The following is a 27,938-nucleotide window of genomic DNA, read 5'->3' as shown; positions in this document are numbered from 1 at the left end:
ACAATCATACAAACTTGATGATGAATGTCAAGCCCTGACATCATCTTTGAAGAGATACATCATGATGAGTATCATGATGGGAGTATTGATAAGTTTAACTGATCTAACTTATCAATACGTCACTTGAATTCTTAGGTCTTGAATTCAAGGTTGACTTATCTCAACTATGGCATATAGACAGGGGGAGTTAAGGATAACTCCATTATCAATTGATTGTCATCATCAAAAAGGGGGAGATTGTTGAATCTCGGATTTTGATGATGAAGTCAATTGTCATTTGTTGTCTAATCTATGTGTTGAGATAAGTGTGCAGGATTAACTACGATGAAAGTTAGACAAGCAGCAGGAGTTGCGCCGGAGTCAAGTTCATGATCACGTTGGGAGTTCGAGAGTTCGACGGAAGTTCGGACGGTCGTCGGAGGTTCTGCGAGAACAGATCCGAGAAGTCTAGAAGCTTGCCAAGCGAAGCTCGTCGGAACTTGCCAAGTGGATCGTCGCAAAGTCCAGGAGTTTGCCGGAAGTCCGCAGGAGCATCACCGAGGGTTCATCGGATGATCGACGGAAGTTCGCCGGAAACTCGCCGGAAGGAGCGATTGACGCACCGAAGCAAAGCTGCAGAAATTGTCTTAGATTTAATCGTAGTTAGCACGCTGATTAAGTTGGAAAATGGGAGGTGATCCCATTGGCTTAATCTTGGGGCAATTGGGCCCCTGAAGGACTGAAATTGGGTCGAATGGAATGAACCATTCGGACCCTGATTGCACCAGGAGGTGCAACCGCCCAGGCCAGGAGGTGGCACCGCCTGGGCTGTGTCTTCCAGCGAGACTGGGCGGTGCAACCTCCCCAGCTGGGAGGTGGCACCGCCTGAGCTCAGTCTTCGAGCTAGACTGGGCAGTGCAACCTCCCTGGCAGAGAGGTGGCACCGCTTGAGCTCAGTCTTCGAGCAAGACTGGGCGGTGCAACCTCCCTGGCAGAGAGGTGGCACCGCCTGAGCTCGGTCTTCGAGCTCTGCCAGGCGGTGCAACCTCTCCAGTCAAGAGGTGCAACCGCCTGATCCCGGAATTCCGGGATTTGATCGTTTTGAGCTCCAAATTTGAATTGGGTTGGGGCCTATAAATTCCCCACCCATTCAGCACTGAAAAGATACAGACCTACACCGAAATCTTGATCTTTTCTGTGATTCTAAGAGCTCAAAAGTGTTGTAAAGCCTTTAAGTCTCCTCCTTCTGTTCTTCAAGTTTTCAGTTGTAAAGTGAGGAGAGAAAGGTCTGTAAAGGTTGTCTCCTGAGCCTGTCAAAAGGAGAGAAACTGTAAAAGGGCAGTTTGGCCTTCACCCATTGAAGGAAGGCCCCTAGTTGACGTCGGCAACCTCGTCGGTGGAGGAAGCCAAAAGTGGAGTAGGTCAGGACTGACCGAACCACTCTAAATCTCTGGTTTGCGTTTATTTTTTAGCACTTTATCTTTACTGCAAACCTCCTCCACTACTACTGCTCTCTGCGCTTTCACGAACAAGTTCTAAGTGCTGTTCTTCCGAATCTGCATTCAGACGTAAAGTCGTGTTTTAGTACATTACAGTTTACGTTTACGTTTTGATTCTGCAGAACTGTTCTCTGTGCCTTTGCGAACGAGTTTCTTTGTAGTTTACACTTACAGTTTGATTCTATTTATAACTGCAAACTGTCTTCTACAATTTTACGAACGAGTTTCAACATTTAGATGTAAAACTGCATTTAGACGTAAATCGGCTTTCCTCGCACAATCGTCAGATTTCAGTTTACGTTTACGTCTTGATTTCAACTGCATATTGCCCTCTGCGAATATACAAATGAGTTTCAAAGTTCAGACGTAAATCTGCGTCTAATCTGCGTTTAAGACGTAAATCTGCGTTTAGACGTAAATCTACGTTTAGACGCAAATCTGCATTTAGACGTAAATCTGTTTTCTTGCAGATTACCTTTTGAGCTGTACAACAGCAGCACATTGTCTTTTTACTTCTGCTCAATCCGCGCTTAGACGCAATCTGCGTTTAGACGCAATCTGCGCTTAGACGCAATCTGCGTTTAGACGCAATCTGCACTTAGACGCAATCTGCGCTAAGACGCAAACTGCGCTTAGACGCAATCTGAGTTTAGACGCAATCTGCATTTAGACGCTAACTGCGTTTAGACGCTAACTGCGCTTAAACGTAAACTGCACTTAATCATAAGTAATCTTAGAATCGGTTTTTGCATCAAAATAGTCTTTGTCGAACGAACGCAGCCTTCGCTTTTTAATCGCTGAAAAATATCCGCTGCACTAATTCACCCCCCCCCCCTCTTAGTGCTCTCGATCCTAACAGTATACAGCACACCAGTCTGTTCGGTTATCACGATATCCCTCTCGAGCACCTATGACCGGGATTATTTAGGATATGTGTTTAAAGGTGAATCGATCTCATTATCGTGATCTCATCACGATCCGATTCCCATTGCATAAATCCAAGGACATCATAATATATATATACATTTATGCAATAGTTATAAAATGATATACGTCAAAATATAATAAGCAAAAAGATTCTGTATCAAGTCACACGTGCCATCACTCACGTGATTGGCTTGCTGGGCACCTATGACTAGCAATCTCCTACTTGACCTAAAGCCAATCACCTATGTGTCTGATCCCCATCAGACCCCTGTGATGCTCAAAGACAATTTGAGACAACAGCTTTGTTAGTGGATCTGCAATGTTATCTTCGGATGGAACTCTTTCCACTACTACATCTCCTTGGTTTACGATCTCTCTGATAAGTTGGAACCTCCTCAGAACACTTCTGATGAGACCCGGGTTCCCTTATTTGAGTAATCACCCCGTTGTTGTCGCAATATAAGGAGATCGGCTCCTCGCTACCCAGTACGACTCCCAAATCTGTTATGAACATCTTCAACCATACTCACTCCTTTGCTGCATCTGATGCAGCAATGTACTCCACCTCTGTGGTCGAGTCAGTAGTAGTATCTTGCTTGGAACTCTTTCAGCACACTGCTCCTCCATTCAAGGTGTACACATACCCTGAATTCGACTTGCTATCATCGACATCAGACTGAAAACTTGAGTCAGTGTAGCCTTCAACCTTAAGGTTATTACCTCTATATACTAGTAAAAGATCCTTAGTCCTTCTCAAGTACTTAAGGATACACTTTACTGCTTTCCAATGCTCCAAGCCTGGATCCGCTTGAGACCTGCTCGTGACACTCAGAGCATGCGCTATATCAGGCCTAGTACATAGCATGACATCTATGATAGACCCTATTGCTGAGGCATAAGGTATCATATTCATGTTCGCCCTTTCTTCTAGAGTTTTTGGGGACATACTCGTAGAAAGCGATATCCCATGTCTCATCATTATGAAACCTCTCTTGGAATTTTTCATGCCAAACCTTTTGACAATGGTTTCTATGTACTTGGACTGGGATAAGCAAAGCATCCTCTTGGATCTATCTCTATAGATTCTAATCCCCAAGATATAGGATGCTTCCCCTAAGTCCTTCATGGAGAAGTGTCTAAATAACCAAGCCCTTACTGTGGATAGCATTCCTATGTCGTTCACAATGATGAGGATGTCATCCACATATAACACCAAAAAGGTGATAGCACTCCCACTTACCTTCCTGTACACACAAGGCTCATCTTCGTTCTTAACGAAGTCATAAGATCTGATTGCCTCATCAAATCTTATGTTCCAACTTCGGGAAGCTTGCTTTAGTCCATAAATGGATCTAAGCAACCTACACACCTTATCTGGGTAGTTCTTGGACATGAATCCCTCAGGTTGCATCATATACACCTCATCCTCGAGGTTCCCATTGAGGAATGCGATTTTCACATCCATCTGCCAGATCTCATAATCATAGTGTGCTGCAATAGCCAATAGAATTCTGATGGATTTTAGCATTGCTACGGGTGAGAAGGTTTCGTCGTAGTCAACACCTTGACTTTGACGATACCCCTTAGCCACTAGCCTTGCGTTATAGGTCTCTATCTTTCCATCTACTCCGATCTTTTTCTTAAAGATCCACTTGCAACCGATGGGTACAATACCTTCAGGCGCATCAACTAGGTTCCAAACCTTATTGGAGTACATATAATCCATCTCAGAATTCATGGCTTCTTGCCACTTCCCGGAGTCTATACTCATAATAGCCTCCTCGTAGGTCTGAGGATCAATATCCTCAACATCCTCTCCTCTAATATGTCCCACATATCTCTCAGGAGGATGGGATACTCTATCAAACCTGCGTAAAGTTGAAACTTGTGTATTAGGTACCTGAACAGACTCGGGCTGTAGAGTGGTGCTTGAGCTTGGTTCTCCAACCTCTCTCAACTCTATCATTCTCCCACTGTCTCCGCCAAGAATGTGTTCCTTCTCAAGGAACACTGCTCTCTTAGCTACAAAGACCTTTTGGTCCTCGAGATAATAGAAATAATACCCACAAGTTTTCTTGGGGTATCCCACAAATTTGCATCGCTTTGTCCTTAATTCTAACTTATCAGGGTTGTGTCTTTTAACGTGGGCAGGGCAGCCCCAAATCTTAAAAACCTTAAGAAAAAGCTTCTTTCCTTTCCGTATCTCATATGGTGTAGACACTACCGACTTAGTTGGAACTCTATTCAGAAGGTAAGCTACGGTTTCTAGGGCATATCCCCAGAATGAGATGGGTAGGTTAGTGAAACTCATCATGGACCATACCGTGTCTAATAACGTACGATTTCTCCTTTCAGAGACACCATTGAGCTGAGGTGTATAAGGAGGTGTCCATTGGGATAATATCCCATGGTCCTTGAGGAACTGAGTAAACTCTGTACTTAAGTACTCACCTCCTCGATCTGATCGAAGAGTTTTGATACTCTTTCCAGTCTGGTTCTCCACCTCATTCTTATACTCTCTGAATTTCTCAAAGGCCTCGGACTTGTACTTCATTAAGTACACATATCCATACCTTGAGAAATCATCAGTAAATGTAATGAAGTAGGAGTAACCTCCAATGGCATGAGTTGACATGGGTCCACATACATCACTATGTATGAGTTCCAACAACTCAGTGGCTCTCTCTCCATTTCCACTAAATGGAGAGTTGGTCAGTTTTCCACGAATGCAAGGCTCACAAGTTGCATATGACACATAGTCGAATGGATCTAGATATCCATCATTTAGTAACTTTTGAATCCTTCTTTCATTGATGTGACCTAGCCTACAATGCCACAGGTATGCTCTGTTCATCTCATCTCGTTTCCTTTTGGACACATTTACATTCATGATATGTGGAGTAGTGTCTAACATAAATAAACCATTATGCATTGTTCCTTTCATAATGATCTTATCATCTAATAATATCGAACAACCATTATTCTCAAAAACAAATTTATATCCACTAACTGTTAAACATGAAATGGAGATAATATTTTTGACAATAGAAGAAACAAAATAACATACATCTAATGCAATAAAAGCTCCACTAGGCAGATGTAAGGCGACATCGCCAACAGCTACTACAGCAACTTTTGCTCCATTACCCATCTTGAGGTCCATCTCGCCTCTCTCTAGTCTCCTAGGCCTTGCCAGAACCTGCAATGAATTGCATATATGATAAGCACTACCGGTATCCAATACCCATGTGTTATCATAAGAGCCTGACAAATGGAGACTGATCATGAATGTACCTGAAGCTTCTCCAAGCTACTATTTCGCCCTCTCTACAAGGTACTCTTTGTAGTTCCTCTTCCAGTGCCCATCTTTACCACAGTGGAAGCACTCGCCTTTGTCTTTCGCTGGGTCTTTCTTAGCAACCTTTGCTTTACTTGGTCTTCCCTTGCCCTTTCCCTTCTTAAGGGACTTTTCTGCTTTCCTTTTCTTTCTGGTCTCACTAGTGTAGAGAACTGGCTTCTCTTTGTTAATAGTACTCTATGTCTCCCTCAACATATTGAGGAGCTTTAGGAGAGTCACCTCAAGCTTGTTCATATTAAAATTCATTATGAATTGTGAAAAGGAATCTGGTAGGGACTGAAGCACAATGTCCACACACAAGTTATCCTCTAGGATTATTCCTAGACCTGTGAGTTTCTCTATCCACTCAATCATCTTTAGGACATGGTTCTGAACCGGTGTCCCCTCAGTCATCCTAGTGCGGAAGAGGCTCTTGGATATCTCATATCGCTTAGTTCTTCCCTGTTCCTCAAACAATTTACAGACATGTAGGAGAATGGATCTGACATCCATCTTTTCATGTTGTCTCTGTAACTCAGGAGTCATAGAGCCGAACATATAGCACTGAGCAAGAGTGGAGTCATCAATGTACTTCACGTAGTGAGCGATCTCATCCTCGCTTGCCCCTTCTTCAGGCGTAGGCATCATTATATCAAGGACGTACACGATTTTCTCCGCTGTGAGATTAATTCTCAAGTTACGGAGCCAATCCATATAATTTGGACCAGTGAGGCGGTTGACATCAAGTATGCCACGTAAGGGATTTGAAAGCGACATTTTCTGAAAATAAAGATGCAGCAGAAATGAATAACATGCAGATTTTACAAGAAATAAACTATCAAGATATGGACTTCTGTCTTAATATGCTCCCACTATTTTACTAGCGAGTCACGCGACACCCTCAGCACGTGAAACAGAAGTCTCCGGCAGACTTCTAGTGGGGATCAGGATCCAATCAGCATCTTAGTGTAACCTCAATGGACTCGACCAATCACACTAAGCCTAAAAGGTAGGCAACTCTTGTCGATCACAACTCCTTGTGATTCCCGTCCTGTTCGGCCTCCGAATCACCATGGCCTCGAGGGACTCGACCAACCATGATGCTCGGTTAAGTCAACACCTTCGTTACAAGATGAGTCTGATTTGATGATATACCCTCGGGGGACTCGACCAAGCATACCATGCCCTCAGGTCACCGGTGACATCTCTATGTCGTAAGCAAGATAGCGAATCGCGATATAGGTAAGTCTCGAGGGACTTGACCAACTCAACCTACACCGGGAATCGGTTCCTACTTATAACGATGGAAGGCCACGTGGGTCAATCTAATTGCCTCACGTTTACCGACTTAATATTATCGAGAGATATTTCTATGATTTGGTCTCCTAATATGACATGTCACACATATACATATTTAATAAATATCTACATCGCATGCAAATTTATATACATATCTAGTATGTGTATAAGCAATCACACCAGATGATCATGGACCATAACCTAATATGATTAGGCCCGAGCCAGTAGGCCTAATCACTCACATCAAGATCTATGTGTGCAACGGTGCATCTCCATGCCCTGTGATCGTCCATCTCGTCCTCGTCGGTTCCGTCGACATCTTGATGCATCTTCATGCATCACGATCGTTCGTCTTGTGGGTCCCGCTATCGCATCCACGCTCCCGCTGCGCCTCCTCATGTGATTACAAATTAATCATAGGCACGCAGGCCCGACAATAAACGAGAAATATAATGGAGGCTCGCAGACCTCAATAATAATTATCACAAGTACACACATCACACGGTCCATGATCATCCGTCCACACATCATACATCACATGTATAAATAATCATCATCATATAGGACTACTAGATAATAATAAAAATAATAATCAACTAAACTTTTTAATTAATTAATATTTTCTGAAATCAGGGACATGTAGGGAATTTCTTAATTCCTAAGGGTATTTTCATAATTTGGATAAAAGACGGAAATTGGAATTTCTCAAATTCATAGAGGTAAAACTATCTTTTTGCCCAAAACCCTAATTCCCTCTTACTGCTACCGCCGCCGCCACCCTATTGGCGGCGGCCTATGTGGCGGGGCGAGGGCGCTGCCCTCGCCTGTAGGCGGCACGCCCGCTGGCGGCGTTGCCGCTGCAGGTGGGCGCCCCCGCGGGCGCCGCCGCCTCCGCGGGCGGTTCTGCCGGCGGGTCAACGCCTGCAGGCGGTGCTGTCCCGCCGGGCGACCGCCCCTGTGGGGCGGGGTTTCGCCCGCGGGAGCAGCGGCGGCTAGCGCCGCTGCCCTACGGCGCCTCACCCCGCGGGAGTAACGGGCATAGGCGCCTCTGCCCGCGGGCTGCCAGCCCCGCCGGACGCAAGCCTACTGCAAGCAGGCCGCCGGCCGACTACTGCAGACGCAGCCCCTGTGCTGCTTGCCTTCGGCTGCGTTGCATGCACGCAGATCGAGGGCAACAACTGTTGCTGCCCTTCCTTGTTTTTGCGTCAACGATTTTGACGTCAAATTCTTCCTAAACACAACACACGTAGTTCAAAACCAATCGTTCGCACGAACAACCTGGCTCTGATACCACTGTTGGAAAATCTTGGGGGCGACATCATATGCGCAGCGGAAGAACAAGAAAATAAAATCCCTGATTCCCAAAGAGATGTTCGTCGTCATGCGAAGATTGGTGCGTAAAATCCACGAAACTTAAAACTGCATATAGAGTAGATTGTGTTACCTAGGGAGATCGTATATCCCTGTTTCCTTGCAGATCCTTAGGAGAGTGTGAAGGAGGTCAACCGTCCTCCTCTCTAGCTGTGATCCACACACTAGGGTTGCGACGACGCTCCTCAAAACTCCAGGCCTGCTCTGAGGTGGAGAGGGAGAGGAGAAGAAGAAAGGCAAGCAAAGGCTCTAGCCTATGAGGCTCTGAATCCCTCCTATTTATAGAGGTCCCCTGTTAAACCCTAATGGGTCCTCCCCTAGTGGGTATTGGATTTGTATCCAATAAGACAAGGGCTCCATCGGATATCTCATATCCGAACCTATACTCATCGCAATGCCTACCATATGTGTGTGACCCTCTAGGCCCAATATCGAGCTGGCCGTGAGTTATACTTGTCAGAACTCCTTCTAACTCAGTGAATTATTATCTCTGTAATAATTCACTTGACTCATCGACTACGGACGTACTATGCCACTACGTCGTAGTCCCCAGACGATACAGGGCAATCCAATCCATTGGACCTGTCTGTCCTCAGTTACTGTGTACCTATAGTCCCTCATCCCTCTAATATCCCAGAGATCTTATATTGAGCATGGTGCTGTCAGACTCATACGGTTTCTACTTGAGTTTCGCTCTAATCGGATTCTCCCGGAGAATTATTTCTCTCTCAACCCGAATGACCCTGGCCAGGGATTTGTCTAAGTAAGAACACATGGGATATTCCTCTCATGATGCCGAGAGTGGATGATCCTCTATCGACACTCAATAGCCCTCGTAAGGTCGACTACCACTCCCAATGACCAGCTGTACTAGATCTGGGACAGCCAAACCTATAAGTCTGGTATCAAAGAGTGGAGCACTCATACAGGACATTCTTGGTGTCTCAAGTCTAAGGACCAGATACACCACTAGGACTACGGAATCGCTGTCTGACAATAAGGCATCATCAACCATCCAGCATTCCGTATGCGGATCAATCAGTGAACTCATTCTCCAATGAGCACCTGTACTGTATCCCTAGTGTCCCTACACGAGTGGCTATGAGACCAGCTGCATCCATCATATGGACGGGTATACAGCACACCAGTCTGTCCGGTTATCACGATGTCCCTCTCGAGTAACCTATGACCGGGATTATTTAGGATATGTGTTTAAAGGTGAATCGATCTCATTATCGTGATCTCATCACGATCCGACTCCCATTGCACAAATCCAAGGACATCACAATATATATATGCATTTATGCAATAGTTATAAAGTGTTATACGCCAAAATATAATAAGCAAAAAGATTCTGTATCAAGTTACAGTGCCATCACTCACGTGATTGGCTTACTAGGCACCTATGACTAGCAACCAGGCGGTGCCACCGCTAGCCATGATTTTAGGTGCTGAATGGGCTATTCGATCCAGCCTAATTCAGCCCTGTTAAGGGCCCAGTTGGCCCCCTAACCGAGTTAGTGGGATTACCTCCCGATCCTAACTCAACTAATGTACTAACTATGAATAAGGCAAACAATTAGTCTGATATGTCAAATTTTCTTTCGGCGAGCCTCTAGCGAACTTCTTGGCGAGTCTTTCGGTGACCTTTCGGTGAACTCCCAATGAACTCTCGGCGATCTTTCAACAAACTCTCAATGATCTTCCGACGAACTCTCGACGATCTTCTAATGAACTCTCAGCGATCTTCCGATAAGCCTCCAACAAACTCTCGATGAACTCTCGGCGATCTTCTAACGAACATTCGACGAGGTCCTGACACATTTCCAGTACATCGTTCGAATCTTTGACTTCGGCCCATCATTTGCTTTATGTCTTACTGTTATTGTAGTTAATCCTACACACTTATCTCAACACATAGATTAGGTCAAACAATTAACTAATTGATTTCATCATCAAAATCCGAGATTTAACAAACTTTTAATATTTTTATTACATAATTACATCATTATGCATCATTAAATCATCGAAATTGATTTCATCAAACATAAAGCATTTTTCATCAAAATCATTTTGTTTGTTATAGTCATGTATTTTTCTTTTTAGGTGAATATAACTTTTCATGTTTAGTTTTTCATACAAAAGCCACGCATCATCGTTTATAATCGGAATAGAATATGAAAATCATTAAGATATACATTATTGCTTCTTAAAACGTGCATAGAATCAACATTTTCAAAATTACTAGCATAAGAAAAGCATGATCCCCTTATATTTATTTATTAATTATTATTTTACTTACTAATTAAAAAATAACTCATAAAAAGTATCAAGTTATTTCAAAATAAACTAAGGGGGTTTTGGTTACCTCGTCGTCGAAAGCTGTTAAGATGTAGTTTGCCACCTTGCCTTTATTGGTTTGCTCCTCATCTTCGGAGGTACTCATTTCGTCCCAAAGTTCTTTCTTCTTCTTGCATTCATAGCAAGTAGTTGCATTTTTTTAAGCTTACTTTTAATTTTTTATTCTTGTTTTAAAAACTTTTTAATCTTTATTGTGAGAAGTTCAAGTTCACCATCATTTGAGCTTTTGCTCGAGTGGTCTTTTTTTATTCTAAGGCAAAATCCTTCCTGTTCTTTGGAAGGTTTTTCTCAAGTTCATCATGTGTCACATTGGTCATTTCGTAGGTCATCAAAGACCCGATAAGTTCTTCGATCAGAAAATGGCTTAAGTTCTTTGATTTTTGTATTGCCATTATTTTCGAATCCTGATTTTTAGAAAGTGATCGTAAAACTTTATTCACAAGTTCAAGATTCGAAAAACTTTAACCAAGAGCTTTTAGACTATTGATGACATCCGTAAAACAGGTATACATGTCTCTAATAGTCTCAATTGGTTCTATCTAAAATAATTCAAAATCATGCATCAAAATATATATTTTAGAGTCTTTAACTCTACTAGTTCCTTCGTGTGTGATTTCAAGTGTGTGCCAAATGTCAAAAGTCGTTTCGCAAGTAGAAACCCAATTTAACTCATTTTTGCTCAAAGCACATAATAGAGTGTTCATAGCTCTAGCATTCAAAGAAAAAGTTTTTTTCTCTAAATCATTCTATTCATTCATTGGAGTAGAAGACTTTTGAAATCTGTTTTCAATGATATTCCATAAGTTTAAATCCATAGAAAGCAAGAAATCCCTCATTCGAGTTTTTCAATAAGTGTAGTCCATCCTATTGAACATAGGAGGACGAACGATTGAAAAAACCTCTTAAAATCTGAAAAGAGTCATTTCTCTTGGGTGTTAAACCAAATGAGAAATATATGACTCTAATACCAATTGTTAGGAACGAGTTGTCACTAAAAGGGGGGGTGAATTAGTGTACCGGTAAAAATATCGATTTTAAAAAATTCTCGTATAATTAAAATCGATCTCGGAAAGATGCTTAACTTTGAAATGTTTGCAAGAATGTAATAAGTAAATAAAGTAAGTAAATCAATTTGCAATATGAGAATTAAAAGCAGAACAAAAATATAAACCGATTTATAGTGGTTCGGTTGTTATGACTAACATCTACTCCATCGATTCCCCTTCTATCGAGGCCACTGACATCCACTAACGATCTTCTTTCAATGGGCGAAGATCAACTACCCTTTTAGAATCCTCTTCTCATTTTCACAGGTTTAGGAGACAACCTTTACACCCCCTTCACTCCTCTTTAAAACTATACTAATACTTAGAGGTTTTAGAGGAGTTTTCATAAGATTACAACAGCATTTTCTTTTGTTTTTGCTCTTAGTTGTGTGTATGTTAACTAGGGATGAGAGGGGTATTTTTAGGCTTCAAGTTGATTCAAACTTGGAGCCTAAAAAGGTCTCATCCCGGGTTTCCTAGGTCCTGACGGTACCACCGCCTGTGATGGGCAATACCACCACCTGCAGCACTGATACGGGGTGGTACCACCGCCCAGTCTGACGGTACCACTACTTGGGAGACTATGTCTGGGCGGTACCATCGCTTAGCACTAACACTGAGCGGTACCTCCACCTGGCACAATCTCAAAGACTATGCCACCGACGGTACCACTTGTTGGGTCATTGTTTGGGCCTTTCACTTGGCCCAACATAGTCCATATATGGGCCCAACTGACCCTCTAATTGGGTTGGCCCAATTCCAATCCTAATTATATACTAACTATGATATTTAAGGCATACACTAAGCAAATTCGGTCCGGTTTGTCTAGGTTTCTTCTAGCGAGCTTCCATCAATCTTCTGACAAACTTCCAACGATCTCTTGGCAATGTTCCAGCAGACTCCCAGCAAGCTCCTGGACTTTATGACGATTTTCTTAGCGAGTTCCGATGAGCTTCTTCGGTAAGCTCTTGGACTTCTCGGTCAATTCTGGCAGAACATCCGACGAACGTCCGGAATTCCGACGAACTCTCGAACTTCCAATGAAATCTCATTCTTGACTCTGGGACTTAATTTTGCTTTATGTCTTGATCACTATCATAGTTAATCCTGCACAAATAAAACCTACTTCGATCTAGACAATTATTATAAAGCTTGAATTATGTTGTCCGGCATGTCATTGGTTCATCGACGTTTCGTCCAATTCTTCGGTGCATTGTCCTTTCTTGCGGCCTATTGCCCAATCGACTAGTTGACCTCCGCAACTCCGATTACCTCGATACAATTTTCGCTCTTCTTGGCCCGATGCCCGAACTCATGATCCGAAGCCTTCTGCTGATACGTCAACCGATCCTCCAGCTCGATGTCCAATCTTCTGACATGTTCCACTCCGGCCCAACATGATTCTTCCTACTTTTGATTATCTCTCCCTGATCGAAGCTTCCTGCATCACTCAAAATGTAGATCAAATCATAAACACTATAAATTGGTTTCATCATCAAAATCTGAGATTCAATTAGGAGATTGGACGTTGAGCCAGAGGATCGGTCAACGTACTGACAAAAGGACTTCCTGCCATGAGTTCGGGCATCAAGCCGAAGGATTGGACATTGTGCCAAGGAGATCATAAGTTGTGGGAGTCAACATGCCGATTGGGCAATACGCCAAAGGTGAGGAGGATGCACTGAAGGATCGGATGAAGCACCGGATGAACCAATGACATGCCGGACAACATAGGATTCATGCTTGTAATCATGTGTCTTGATTGAGTTAGTTTAGGTCTAATTGAGTTGGTATTAGGGTGAAACAATGCTAACTTAATTAGGGGTCAACTAGGCCTAAATCAGGGCTAAATTGGGCTTGCTATTTGGCCCATTCAATAACTTATAGTAGGGTTTGGAGGTGGTACCACCCGGGCTAGGTGGTGGTACCACCCAAACTAGGTGGTGGTACCGCCCATACATAGTCTTCAAGACTGTGGTACCAGCTAGTGTCAAAACTAATAGTCTTCAAGACTTAGAGAATTCCCCTCCTCTAACTCTAAGTGTTGATTTCAGTTTAAGAGAGGGGTGAGTAGGTTATAAAGGTTATCTTATAAACCTGTAGAAAGGAGAAAAGAGTTGTAAGAGGGCAGTTGGTCTTTGCTCATTGAAGGAAGACTGTTAGTGAACGCTGGTGGCCTCAACGGAGGAGGAATCGGGAGTGGACATAGGTCATGATGATCGAACCACTATAAAACTCTATTTGCATTTCTGTTTTTCTTTTCATTGTCATTGATATTACTTTAATTGCTTATTGCACTTATTGTAAGTCGAGCACACATTCAACATTTTCGGCATGGTTTTTTCATCGAACGAAAGTTTTTGAATCGCTGAGGTTTTTATCGAAGCACTACTTTTAGTGCCCATTCATTATCCTAACAATTGGTATCAAGGCTAGTTTCTCTCTATTTGGTTTAACACTTAAGAGAGATGACTTTTTTCGACTTTCAAGAGGGTCAATTTGTCATTCATCCTCCTAAGTACAATGGGATGGACTACACATATTGGAAAGCTCGAATGAGAGTTTTCTTGCTTTCTATGAATTTAGATTTGTGAAACATTGTTGAAAGCGATTTTGAAAAGTCTTGCAAACCAATGAATGAGTAGAATGATTTGGAGAAGAAGACTTTTTCTTTGAATGCTAAAACGATAAACGCTTTGTTTTGTGCTCTAGATAAAAATGAATTTAATCAGGTTTCTATTTGCGAAACTAAGTATGACATTTGACACACACTAGAAATCACACATGAAGGCATGATTAGAGTTAAAGATTCTAAAATTAATCTTTTGATGCATGATTTTGAACTATTTCGAATGAAGCCAAGCAAAATCATTGTTGATATGTACACCCATTTTACGGATGTTGTTAATGGTTTAAAAGCTTTTGGCAAATATTTTTTAAATTTTGAACTTGTTAATAAAGTTTTACAATCATTTTCTAAAAATTAGGATTTGAAAGTAACTATAATACAAGAGGCAAATGACCTAAATAACTTTTCGCTTGAAGAACTTATCGAGTCTTTGATGTCCTATGAAATGACATGCATAGAACTTGATGAACTTGAGAATAACCTTCTAAAGAATAGGAAGTATTTGACACTTCGAACAAATGAAGACCACTTAGGGGAAAGCTCAAGTTATAATGACTTTTAATTCCTCACAAGTAAATTTAAAAAGTTCATAAAATAAGAATCAAAAAATAAAAATGAACTTAAAAAGGATAAAATAATTTGCTATGAATGTAATTGGTCAGGGCACTTCAAAAGCGAATGTCCACAAGTGAAGAATAAGCTATAAAAGAAGAAGAAAGCACTAAAGGCGACTTTGGGATGATTCGAATGCATTTGAAGACAAGGAGCAAACTGATAAGGAAGAGATGGCGAACTACGCCTTGGTGGCTTTCGACAACGAGGTAAGTGACTCAACCAAAACCCCTTTACTTTACTATGAAATTACTTGATGAATTTCATGAGTTGTTTTTAAATTAGTATATAAAATATATAAAAAAGGGGATCATGCTTCTCTTTCTAATGATTTTGAAAAAATGATCATGACAATTACATGTTTTATAATAAAGGAACAAAATGTTAGATTTAAATCTAATGCTTGTACATCTAATAAAATTAAACTTATATATGTTTTAAGAAGCAATAATGTGTATTTTTATAATTTTTGTATTATTTTTTTTATTTTAAATGATGATACATGGCTTTTGTATGGAAGACTAAAGCATGAAATCAATCACAAAATTTGAAACTAATAGAACTTTAGCTACTTTTAATCTTATAGAAATTAATCTACATTACTTTCAATAAATTTCCCAAATGAAAGAAAAGTGATTTTAATGATGATTTTGGATTTGACAATTTATTTTCATATTTATCCAAACACTTGATTTATTCGACATAAGATGTATTTTATATGAAACGCTTTGTTCTCATATGATTTTATCTTCTGAGAGAAGATTTATCCAAATGAATCTTGATTCTCGACATTAATGATTTGAGATTTATTTTATGTGAATCAAGATCTCTTATTTGATCTCCTATGATTCTATTCACTATTTACTGAAGAGAATATTGTTTTCAGAATTCATGACTTAAGATTTTTCTTACTATTTGATCTCTTAAGATTTTATTTTGATTATTTAATAGGATATTTGTTAAAATAAATAATGTCTTTTGGTATTCAGATGATATTTGATATTATCTTTCATGACATGATTTTCATTATAAATAATTCCTTTGTATTTATGGTTGTATTCAAATGAATAATGGCTTATGTCATGATGTGAAAATTGATGTAAAGGGAAAAGAATTACAAAATTGTATTCTTCCATTCGTTTTTATAATGACAAAAGGGGAGATAAAATTGCTAGCTTGCATATTCTAAGATGATGTAAAACTTTTTAGCTTGTAGAATTCAAAGAGAAAATTTTGCTAGCTTGCATATTTCAAGGAGAAGAATTTGTTAGCCTGGATATCTCAAGAGAAGCAAAAGTGCAAACTTGCACATCTCAAGAATCAAAATTTATAAACTTGCACAACTCAAAATTGTTGCTAGCTTGTATATTGTAAAACTTGCATATCTCAAAAACTTGCTAGATGCACTTCTCCTTTTTATTGATGACAAAGGGGGGGGGGGGGGAAGATATGATGATAAGTTGAATCATGCATGATAGGATATACTTTTATGTTTTAAAACATTACATAATTTTTTGAATTTAAAAGTTCTATCAATATGACATATTGATAGGGGAAGTTTAGTTAAACTTCGTCATCAATTAGTTGTCATCATAAAAAACGGGGAGATTATTAAATCTTGGATTTTGATGATGAAATCAATTGATGAGTTAATGATCTAATTTACGTTTTGAGTAATGCAGGACTAACTTCGATTAGAAAAGGTAAATTGATTAAAGTAGGAGGAATCAAACGTTGGGCTGGAGTGAAACATGTTAGGAGATTGGATATTGAGTTAGAGGATCGGTCGACGTACCAGCAAAAGGACTTTGTGCCATGAGTTCGGACATTAGGTCAAAGGATTGAACATTGCGCCAAGGAGATCGGAAGTTGTGGGTGTCAACATGCCGATTAGGCAATATGCCGAAGGAGAAGACGATGCGCCGAAGGATCGAACGAAGCACCGGATGAACCAATGACATGCCAGACAACATAGGATTCATGCTTATAATCATGTGTCTAGATCGAGTTAGTTTAGGTCTAATTGAGTGAGTATTGAGGTGAAACAATGCCAACTACTTTAGGAGCCAATTGGGCCTGAATTAGGGTTGAATTGGGCTTATTGTTTGGCCCATTCAATGACCTATAGTAGGGTCTGGTGATGGTACTTCTCAAACACAATCTTGAAGACTGTGTCAAGCAATGGTATCGTCAGATTGGGCGATGGTACCACCCAGACATAGTCTCCTAAATTGTGTCAAGTGGTGGTAATACCAGATTGGACGATGGTATCACCCAGTGTCAGTCAGGCGATAGTACCGCCAGTTTGGGCAATGGTACCACCTAGTGTCAGAATTGACAAGCAGTGATACCGCCAATACCCAAAAATCTTGGGGATTGGAATTTTGGCCCTACTTTTTGAAGCCATTTGGGTCTATAAATACCCCACTCATCGCAGCTCAGTAAACACACAAATTGAGAACAAAAATTAGGAAAAATACTATTATAATATTGTGAAAATTCTCCTCTTCTAGCCCTAAGTGTTGATTTCATTTTAAGAGATGGGTGAGTGGGTTGTAAAGGTTATTTCCTAAATTTGTGAAAAGGAGAAAAAAGTTGTGAGGATAGTTGGTCTTCACCTATTGAAGGAAGATCGTTAGTGGACACTGGTGCCCTCAAGAGAAGAGGAATCAGGAGTGGACGTAGGTCACGACGATCGAACCACTATAAAGCTCAATTTGCATTTCTGTTTTGCTTTTCATTGTAATTGATAATTGCTTATTGAACTTATTCTAAGTCAAGTACACCTTCAACATTTCTGACACAGTTTTTTTATCAGACAAAAGTTTTTGAATCATTGAGATTTTTATCGAAGCACTAATTCACCCTCCTCTTAGTATCTATTCACGATCGTAACAAGTTCTTCTAAAGGGAGAAGTGAGGTCTAAGTGTAAAAGAGAGAGTAGTTGTAAGAGTAGTTGATCTTCTCCTATTGGAAAGAAGATCGGTAGTGGAAGTTGGTGGCCTCGAGTGAAGAGGAATCGGGAGTGGACATAGGTCACAATGATCTAACCACTATAAATTCAGTGCTCTCGTTTCCTTTGCTATTTACCTTTATTGCTTATTGATTTTATTGCTTACTCCACTTTACAATTACTCTAAGTCAAGCTCACTTTCATTATTGGTTTTCATCGAACATAATTTTTCAAACCGATGTGATTTTTCAAAAGCACTAATTCACAGCCCCACCCCCACCCCCTCCCCCTCTTAGTGTTGATTTCGATCCTAATAGTTGGTATTAGAGCCAAGATTTTTCTCATTTGGTTTAACACCCAAAAGAAATGGCTTTTACCGACAATCAAGAGGGTCTTTCTATTACTCATCCTCCTATGTTCAATAGGATGGACTACATGTATTGGAAAACTAGAATGAGAATTTTCTTGCTTTATATGTATTTTGATTTATGGAACATTATTGAAAGCAGTTTTGAAAAATCTTCCAAACCAGTAAACGAATGGAATGATTTGGAGAAGAAGACTTTCTCTTTGAATGCTAAAGTGATGAATACTTTATTTTGCACTCTTGATAAAAATGAATTTAATAGGGTTTCTATATGTGAAACTGCATATAAGATTTGACACACACTCGAAATCGCACACGAAGGCACAAGTAGGGTTAAAGAGTCGAAAATTAATTTTTTGGTTCATAGCTATGAGTTATTTCGTATAAAACCAAGTGAGACCATTGGAGACATATACACCCGTTTTACAGATATCGTTAATGGTCTAAAAGCACTTGGTAAAAATTTTTCTAATTTTGAACTTGTTAATAAGATATTAAGATCCCTTCCAAAAAGTTAGGATCATAAAGTAACGTCAATACAAGAAGTAAATGACCTAAATAATTTTTTGTTTGAAGAACTTATCGGGTTTATAATGATCTATCAAATGACTTATATTAAATATGATGAACATGAGAATAACCTCTAAAGAACAGGAAGGATTTGACACTTCAAACAATAGAAGACCACTTGAGAGAAAACTCAAGTGATGATAATGATGATGATGACCTTGAACTCCTCGTAATAAAATTTAATTTTTTTAAAAATAAGAATCAAAGAATAAAAATAAACTTAAAAAAAATAAAATAACTTGCTATAAATGTAATCGGTTAGGGCGCTTCAAAAGCGAATGTTCGTAATTGAAGAAAAAGGTACACACACAAAAGAAGAAGAAAGCACTTAAGGCGACATGAGACGAATCGAGTACATCCAAAGATAAGGAGCAAACCAACAAAGGTGAGGTGATGAACTATACCTTAATGGCTCTCAATGATGAGGTAAGTGACTCAAATGAATCTTATTTACCTTACGATAAATTACTTAATGTCTTTCATAATTTGTTTAATGAATGTAAATTATTTAGTAAAAAATATAAATTATTAAAAAGGGATCATACTTCTCTTTCTAATAAATTTAAAAATTTTAAAAATGAGTATAATAAATGCTTGTTAACCCCTTACATTAAGTGTGAAGAATTAGACTCATTTAAGAAAGAAAATGTAGTGTCACAATAAAATATAGAAAAATTTAAAATCGGTAGCAAATCATTAAACATGATTCACGCCAATAAGGATCATATTCGTAGAAAGGAAGGATAAGGGTCATGTTTGTTGAAATTGGTAGACGTGGTCATTTTGCATATAAATATGTTAGGATCCCTTTATTTTCTGAGCTTTTGAATAATGTTTTGTTGAGTTTATTTAGTTCGATAATAATCAGATAGAGGTTTATTTAATATTTATTTATTATTAAGAGTCCAAGTCCTAGTGGACATTGGGTGAAACTCTATAAATAGGGATATAATTATTTCTTTTTGGCAAGGAAATGAAATATTATTCAGTCTTTTGACAAATCCTAAGAGGCAGATCCCCTTAAAGTGCTCAAGGAGGCCGATCCTCTCGAAGTGATCATCCTATTTTCTCCTTTTTCTTCTATGATAAGACCCTAGGGTCTTATCAAAATGTTCATTTAAAAAGTAGGACTCACATAAATTAGTTTGGGTTCCTAAAGAAACTATGAATGATTTAATGCTGAAAATTAAGATAGATAGATCTAACCATGAGGGACCCAAAGCTAAATGAGTACCTAGAACAAACCCACTTTTCTTGTAGACATCCTACAATCGAAAGCTAGGAACAAAAATTAAAATCTTGATAGTGGATGCTCAAGACATATGACTGGAGATCCAACATACTTCATAAAGCTAACTAGCCGAAACAAAATGATTTTGATTGAAGATGCTTTATGTTTAATGATGTAATGATGATTTTTATGATTTATGGCTTATTGATCTTTGATAATTTTTGTGATGAAACTTATTTTTCAGTTTTAATCGATGATGCATGGATTTAGTATAAAAAATAAGGGCATGCTTGTATGAAAACAATCACATAAATTGAAACTACTAAAAGGGGAATGCATTTTTGTTAAAAATTTCTCTATCTCTAAAGTCTATCGAGTTCTTCAATAAGAGATTAATGAATCTATTTATGTTATTTTTTTATGAATCTCTTGAAATATGAAAGTGATTTTGATGATTTAAATTGAATGAGTTTTATCCAAATCATGATCTTGATTTCTCGATATTAATACTTGAGATTTCATTTGGGAATCATGATCTCTTATTTGATCTCCTATGATTCTATTTGTTATTTACTAAAGAAAATATCTATCTAAATGAATCATAATTTTTCTCTTGATTTCTCAAAATTATAACTTGAAATTTTTTATGACTCAAGATCTCTTATTATGTTCTTGTATCATTCTTTCTTTTTACTAAAGATGAGATTTATCAAAATGAATCATATCTTTTGGTATTTATGACTTTATCTTTCCTGATCTTTGATATTATATCTTTTATAACATAATTTTTATTATGTACAATTCCTTTATATTTATGATTGTATACCTTATGCCTTATGTTATGATTAGAGCATTGATGTAAAAGAAAAAATTTGTACAATTGTATTCTTTCCTTCCTTTTAATAATGACAAAAGGGGAGAAAAGTTTTGCTAGCTTGCACTATTAGGATAAAGTTGGCACTTAGGGGCGGGGGTGAATTAGTGTTAATAAAAATATTATGTCAAATAAAAATTTTTGCGAATGCATTAATCGTAAAGAAGGTGTGAAGAGGAGTAAACAACCAAGTTAATAAGAAAAAGTAGAATAGGAATGATAAAGTAGAGATCACACCGGATTTATAGTGGTTCGGTCATCATGGCCTACATCCACTCTTGATTCTTCCTTGTTGAGGCCATCGATGTCCACTAACGGTCTTTCTTCAATAGGCGAAGACCAACCACCTTCTTACAACACTTTCTCCTTTTTCAGATTTTGGAGACAACCCTTACAAACCTCACACTTCTCTTAGAATGATAAAAAATCTAAAGAAAAAGGAGGAAGACACTTAATACTTTTACAACACTTTCACACTCCAACACTTCAAGATTTTTATTCACACTTTGTTACTCTTTCGTGCACGAAAGAGTGAGATATTTATAGGCCTCAATGGATTCAAAAATGGAGTCAAAAAGTATCTCATCCTGGAATTCTGGGGTACTAGCGGTACCACCACCATTATTGGGTGGTACCACCGCCTAACACTCTGACACTAGACAGTACCATCACCTAGTCTGGTTATACTATCGCATGATAGAGCCTCGAAGATTGGGCTCTGATAGTACCATCGCTTGACAGGGTGGTACCATCACCTGACAATATTAACTATCGATGGTACCATCGCCCAGTCTAGGTAGTACCATCGCCCAGATCACCTGAGAAGCTGAGTCTCAAGTGGTGCCATCGCTTGACGTGGCTTTGGGTCACTGAATGGGCCAAACAACAGGCCCAATTCAATCCTAATTTGGGCTCAGTTGGCCCCTAATTGAGTTAGTAGGATTTCTCCCAAATATAACTCAAATTAAGACCTAAGTGCATCAATTACAGCTAAAACAATTACAATTAAGCAATCTAGTTGTCCGGCATGTCAATTGTTCATCCGAACTCCCGATGAAACTTTCGGTGAACTCCCGATGAGCTTCCGATGAACTCCTGGCACATCATTTAGATATTCGACATACTCTAATTCTTCCAACCTGATGTCTGATCTTCGACTTCGACTCAATGTTCGATTCTTCCGTAATTGTTTTGCCTTTTTCCACATAGTTAGTCCTACATCACTTATCTAAACGCATGTATTAGATCATTAATTTATCAAATGATTTCATCATCAAAATTCGAGATTCAATAATTTCCTCCTTTTTGATAATGACAACCAATTGATGATGGAGTTAACCTTAACTCCCCCTATCTATATGTCATATTGAGATAAGCAAACTTGAATTCAAGTGAAACAATTTCGATTACGACGATCAAATGTAATATATCAAATCAATATTTCATATGTTGTGCATCATCATAACATGCACAATTTTAAAATATTATATTTTATCATCACTTCATGCATGATACCATAAATAAATCAACATTACTTTGGGCATAATATACATGATACTAAAGCACTAAAATTTTAAGCATTTAATTGTGCATCATTATAACATGCACAATTTCAAAACATTACATTTCATCATCACTTGATGTATGATACCAAAAACAAATCAACATCACTTTGGGCATAACATGTTAGGATCGAGTCAGCACTAAGAGGGGGGGTGAATTAGTACTTTCATAAAATCACATCGATTCAAAACTTCATTCGATGAACTCATATCGGAAAGATGTTTAAACTTAAAATGTTTGCAAGAGTAGTATTGAGCAGATAAAGTAGTTAGAAAATAAGTAAACAAGTAAAGAAAGGGAGGCACACCAAGTTTATAGTGGTTCGATCGTAGTGACCTACATCCACTACCGATTCCTCTTCTGTCGAGGCCATCGGCATCCACTAATGGTTTTCCTTCAATGGGCGAGGATTAACTACCCTTGCAATTCTATTCTCCTTTTGATAGGCTCAGGAGAGAACTATTATAACCCCACTCACTTCTCTCTTAAAAAGAAATCAATACTTAGACTAGAGGAGGAGAACTCTCACAAGATTACAACAGAGTTTTCCTTTGTTTTTATTCTTAATTCTTATGTTTTTTTAGCAGGGATGAGAGGGATATTTATAGGCCCCAAATGAATTCAAACTTGGAGCAAAAACCAATCTCATTCTGAGTCTTTGGGGTACTACCAGTACCACAACCAATACTAGGCGATACTACCGCCTAACACTCTAACATTGGGCAGTACCACTACCTAGTATGGTGGTACTATCGCCAAACAAAGCCTTGGAGACTGGGTCTGGGTGGTACCATCGCTTAATCTGGCGATCCCACCGCTTGACATAGTCCTAAAGATTGTGTCTGGGCAGTGTCACCGCCAAACCCTACTACTGTTAGGATCGGAGCGGCTCTAAGAGGGGGGGGTGAATTAGTGCAGCGGATTAAAACGTTGGTTTCGACAAATCTTTCGTACGATAAGAACGGAACTTGAAAAGCTTAACTTGAAAGCATATTCTTAAAGTTGCGCAGCAAAGGTAATAAGGAACTAAAGCATGTAAGAAGGTTTGCAGTAATGTAAATAGCAATAACGAAATGCAAACCAGAGATCACGCCGATTTTAGAGTGGTTCGGTCAAATGACCTACATCCACTTGCGAGGCCCCTCTTTGATGAGGCTCCCACCTTCCACTAGCAAATCTCTTGAAATGGAAGGGCAAATACCCCTCTTACAACCTTTTACAAGCAGTTCAACCTCTTTCAAATTTTTAGCAAGAAAGAAGGAGGAGAACTCTCTAGCAAATTGAAAACAAGAAAGGCAAAGACTCTTCTAAGACTTTTCTCTCAATCACTTGCTGCTCAAAGAGTTGTATTCTCAGCTGAGACTTGAGGGGTATTTATAGGCCTCAAGAGGATTCAAATTTGGGCTCCAAAAATTTGAATTCTCTTATGTTCCCGATGCTGGCGGTGCCACCGCCCAGCCAAGCGGTGCCACCGCCCAACGCTCGGGTGCTGGACGGTGCAACCGCCCAGCCCACGAGGTGTCACCGCCCAGCTCTCGGGTGCTGGGCGGTGCTACTGCCCAGACAGGCGGTGCCACCGCCTGGCTCTCCGATTTCACTGGTTTGGCTTAATTTTAGCCCAAACCAAATCTGACTTTGGGCCGAGTTGGCCCCTAACCAGGATATAGGATTATCTCCTAATCCTAATCCTAATTACAAGTGAACTACATAATAAAAACACATCCTAAGCAAGCTTTCAACCGCGAACGTCGAGTCTTGTTTCGGCGAGCTTTCCAACGAACTTCTTTTGACGGACTCCCAGCAAGCTCCCGAACTTGTGATGACTTTAGCGAGTAGCCGAGCCTTCTCGGTGATCTCCGTGAACCTCCGACGATCTCTTCGTCGAACTTCCGAAAATTTCGACAGGTTCCCGATTTCTTCTCGATTGGTTCCGGCAACATCTCCGACGATTCTTCGGACTCTTAAATGTCCATCGAACTTGACTCTGGTATACTTGCTTTGTGTTTTCTGGTTATCGTAGTTAAACCTGCACACTTAGCTCAATAACATGGATTAGATCAATTAACCCATCAATTGATTTTATCATCAAAAAACGAGATTCAACAATCTCCCCCTTTTTGATGATAACAATCAATTGATGACGGAGTTAAACATAACTCCCCCTATCTATATGCCATATTATGAGAAGATGAAAACACTTGAATTTCATCCATTGAATTCAAGCCTAAACTGATAAGTTCTAACTATAGAACTTATCGTTATTCTCATTAAGCAATAGTAAATGCGAAACTTCGATGAAAATCATAAGTCAAATGATATGGGATGATTTTTACTACGATAGGAGATAAAGATTCTCAATATAAATTTCATGATATAGATGTAAGGCATGCTTTCAATATGATCAATCAATCTTGTGATATTTTCAAGGATTTTGCAAGGCATATAAGACATTCATATCACACAAGTTTTTATAATTCATATAAGTCATGGTATCGATATGGTGTAAGTCATCACTTAGTCATCACTTCTCCCCCTTTGTCATCAACAAAAAGAGACAAGCCAACTAATTGATGATCACAGAATTCGCTGAAAATGATCATTGAATCATTAAAAGAGTTTAGCATTTAATAGTAAACAAAATTCATCATTCAAATTTGCCAGAAATAATTTATCTAAAAGAAATCATCATTTATGCAGATCAAAACAGTAGTTATCTAAAAGGAAGGATCAGTTATCGTTCAAACGATGACAAACTTTGAACTTGTTGTTAAAAGTAAACAGAACAGAATAAAAAGATACATCAATTTAATCCTTAGGAGGTAATCCACAGTGCTGATACATGATATCTATTTTTTCATTCATTTGTCGTAGTGTCTTCAAAATTTCAACTTGTTGATTTTGAATTTGTTCTTGCTGTGATTTGATCTGAGACAGTTCCGCCATAATGAGATCTTCAGAGGAGGAAACAGGAGCTGAAGATGCTGTGCCAAAGGGACTAGGAGGAGGAGATTCATTTCCCACAAGAATTGGTGTTTCGGGGTGTTCTATTGGTGGAGGAATTGGATCAGTCCTTCTAGGCTGCCTAACCCATATGCCATTGCTAAATGTGCACCTAAGTCTTTTCAGTAGGTTTTTATTTATTATGTTATATCGATCATTTTGAATAGATTCTTCATCGGGTGGGATGCAAATGTCATAGGCATGAAGAAATCTAGTGATTAACCTCCCATATGATAATATAGTATCTTTAGCCATAATATCCTACATGTGTTGCCGAATTGAGTACCCAAAACAATTATGCTGACCGGTCATAATCCAATACATGGTACTTATCTCTATTTGACTTATTTCGTCAAGATGAAATTGTTTGGGGAATATGATGCTTGTGATAATGTGATGAAGAATTTTAGAGTTGAAAGGCAGTAAGTGTTCACAGCTCTTGGGTAGGAAGCCAAGGTTTGGATTTGCAAAAATTGTTTCTGCGGCTTCGGTATAGGTTGCTCCTATTGTGTTGACGTCCCATTTACCTTTAAAATAGCATCCCCTATCTTTTTCAGTTATGCCAATTAGCTCACAAATAGTGCTGTCAAATATTCTAATGGGTGTTCCTAGAAGGTAAGTGCTTAGGCTATCGTTGTCCTCATATAGGTTGGCATAGAACAATCTAACTAACCGCAAATAGATTGGTTCATCTATTTGTAGTAGAGGTAGAGCTTCTAGGTGTGCAAACCACCTAATGGGTTCTAAGTCCTCTAGTTCATCCAGATCAACGTATTTTCCCTTATGGATACATCGTGTTTCAAATTTTGGAAAGCTAAGGGCTACCTCTTTTGATCTAAAAATATCATGGTCATATGAATCTCCTTCAATCTTTTTTCCTTTTGATCTCTTAGGAGCCATTATCTAGACAAGAAGATGATGATGAAATTGTGAAAAATAAGCAAGGGAAAGAGAAAAGAAAAGAGGGATTTCAAGTGTTACCTTATGGAGATTATGTTGAGAGATGGAGAGCTTGGACCACCAAGAATCCTTCTCCAATGCTTCTAAGAGTTAGAATGAGGGTTAGAGGGAATGGGAGAGGGTTTTGAGAGCTTTTTCTTCGGGTTGGGGGCGGTGTCACCGCCGGCCCTAACCCCTCGGGTTAATAAGGGTCGCTCGGTCGGTGCCACCGCCAAACCGAGCGGTGTCACCGCCTGGCGCCCGAGCGCTCAGGCGGTGCCACCGCTGGCATCCCGCGGAGGAAAGAAAAAAATTTTTCTTCCTCCCTTTTGTTTAGCTTCTTCCCTCAAGATAATAAGTTATACTTTAATGGATCATTTTGAATTGAAGACGAAGGAAGAAATCAAATTCACAAAAGAAAGGAAAAGGACGAGTCATTTTTCGTGAAGCTCATTTTAGGGACAATTTAACATGCCTAATTCCCTTCGGATGAATTCAAATTGGTCTTCATTTAAGGCTTTTGTAAAAATATCTGCTAATTGATGCTTTGTGTCAATAAATTCTAATACCACATTGTTGTTAAGGACATGATCACGTATGAAATGATGCCTAATGTCGATATGTTTAGTCCTAGAGTGCTGAATTGGATTTTTGGTGAGACATATGGCACTAGTATTATCACACTTTATAGGAATATTTTTCAAGTGAATTCCATAGTATTCTAGTGTATTTTTCATCCAGACAACTTGCGCACAACATGCACTTGCATCAATGTACTCGGCTTCGGCCGTAGATAGAGATACTGAATTTTGTTTCTTAGATGTCCAAGAAACAAGTGCATGACCTAAAAACTAGCATGTTCCAGATGTACTTTTTCTATCTATTCTGCATCCGCCAAAATCGGCATCTGCATAGGCTATTAAATCGAATTTATCTGATTTTGGATACCATAGTCCTAAATTTGGAGTTCCTTTAAGATACCTAAATATTCTTTTAACACTCTTAAGATGAGATAATTTAGGATTAGATTGAAACCTAGTGCAAAGTCCTACACTAAACATAATATCTGGTCTAGTCGCGGTGAGGTAGAGTAGACTACCTATCATTCCCCTATATGTTTTTTGATCGAAATTTTCACTATTTTCATCCATATCTAACTTATTCGCAGTACTTATAGGGGTGTTTATTGCTTTTGAATTATTCATGTTAAATCGTTTTAACAGTTCTAATATATATTTGGATTGGTTAAGAAATATACCATCACTAAGTTGTTTGATTTGTAATCCTAAAAAGAAAGTTAATTCACCCATTAAACTCATTTCAAATTCATGACTCATACATTTGGCATTTGGCAAATGATTCACATAGTGATTCATCCGA

The sequence above is a fragment of the Musa acuminata genome, chromosome BXJ3-8 (genome assembly GCF_036884655.1).
Source record: "Musa acuminata AAA Group cultivar baxijiao chromosome BXJ3-8, Cavendish_Baxijiao_AAA, whole genome shotgun sequence".
Classification (NCBI taxonomy): Eukaryota; Viridiplantae; Streptophyta; class Magnoliopsida; order Zingiberales; family Musaceae; genus Musa; species Musa acuminata.
Note: the sequence above shows the minus strand (reverse complement) of the source record.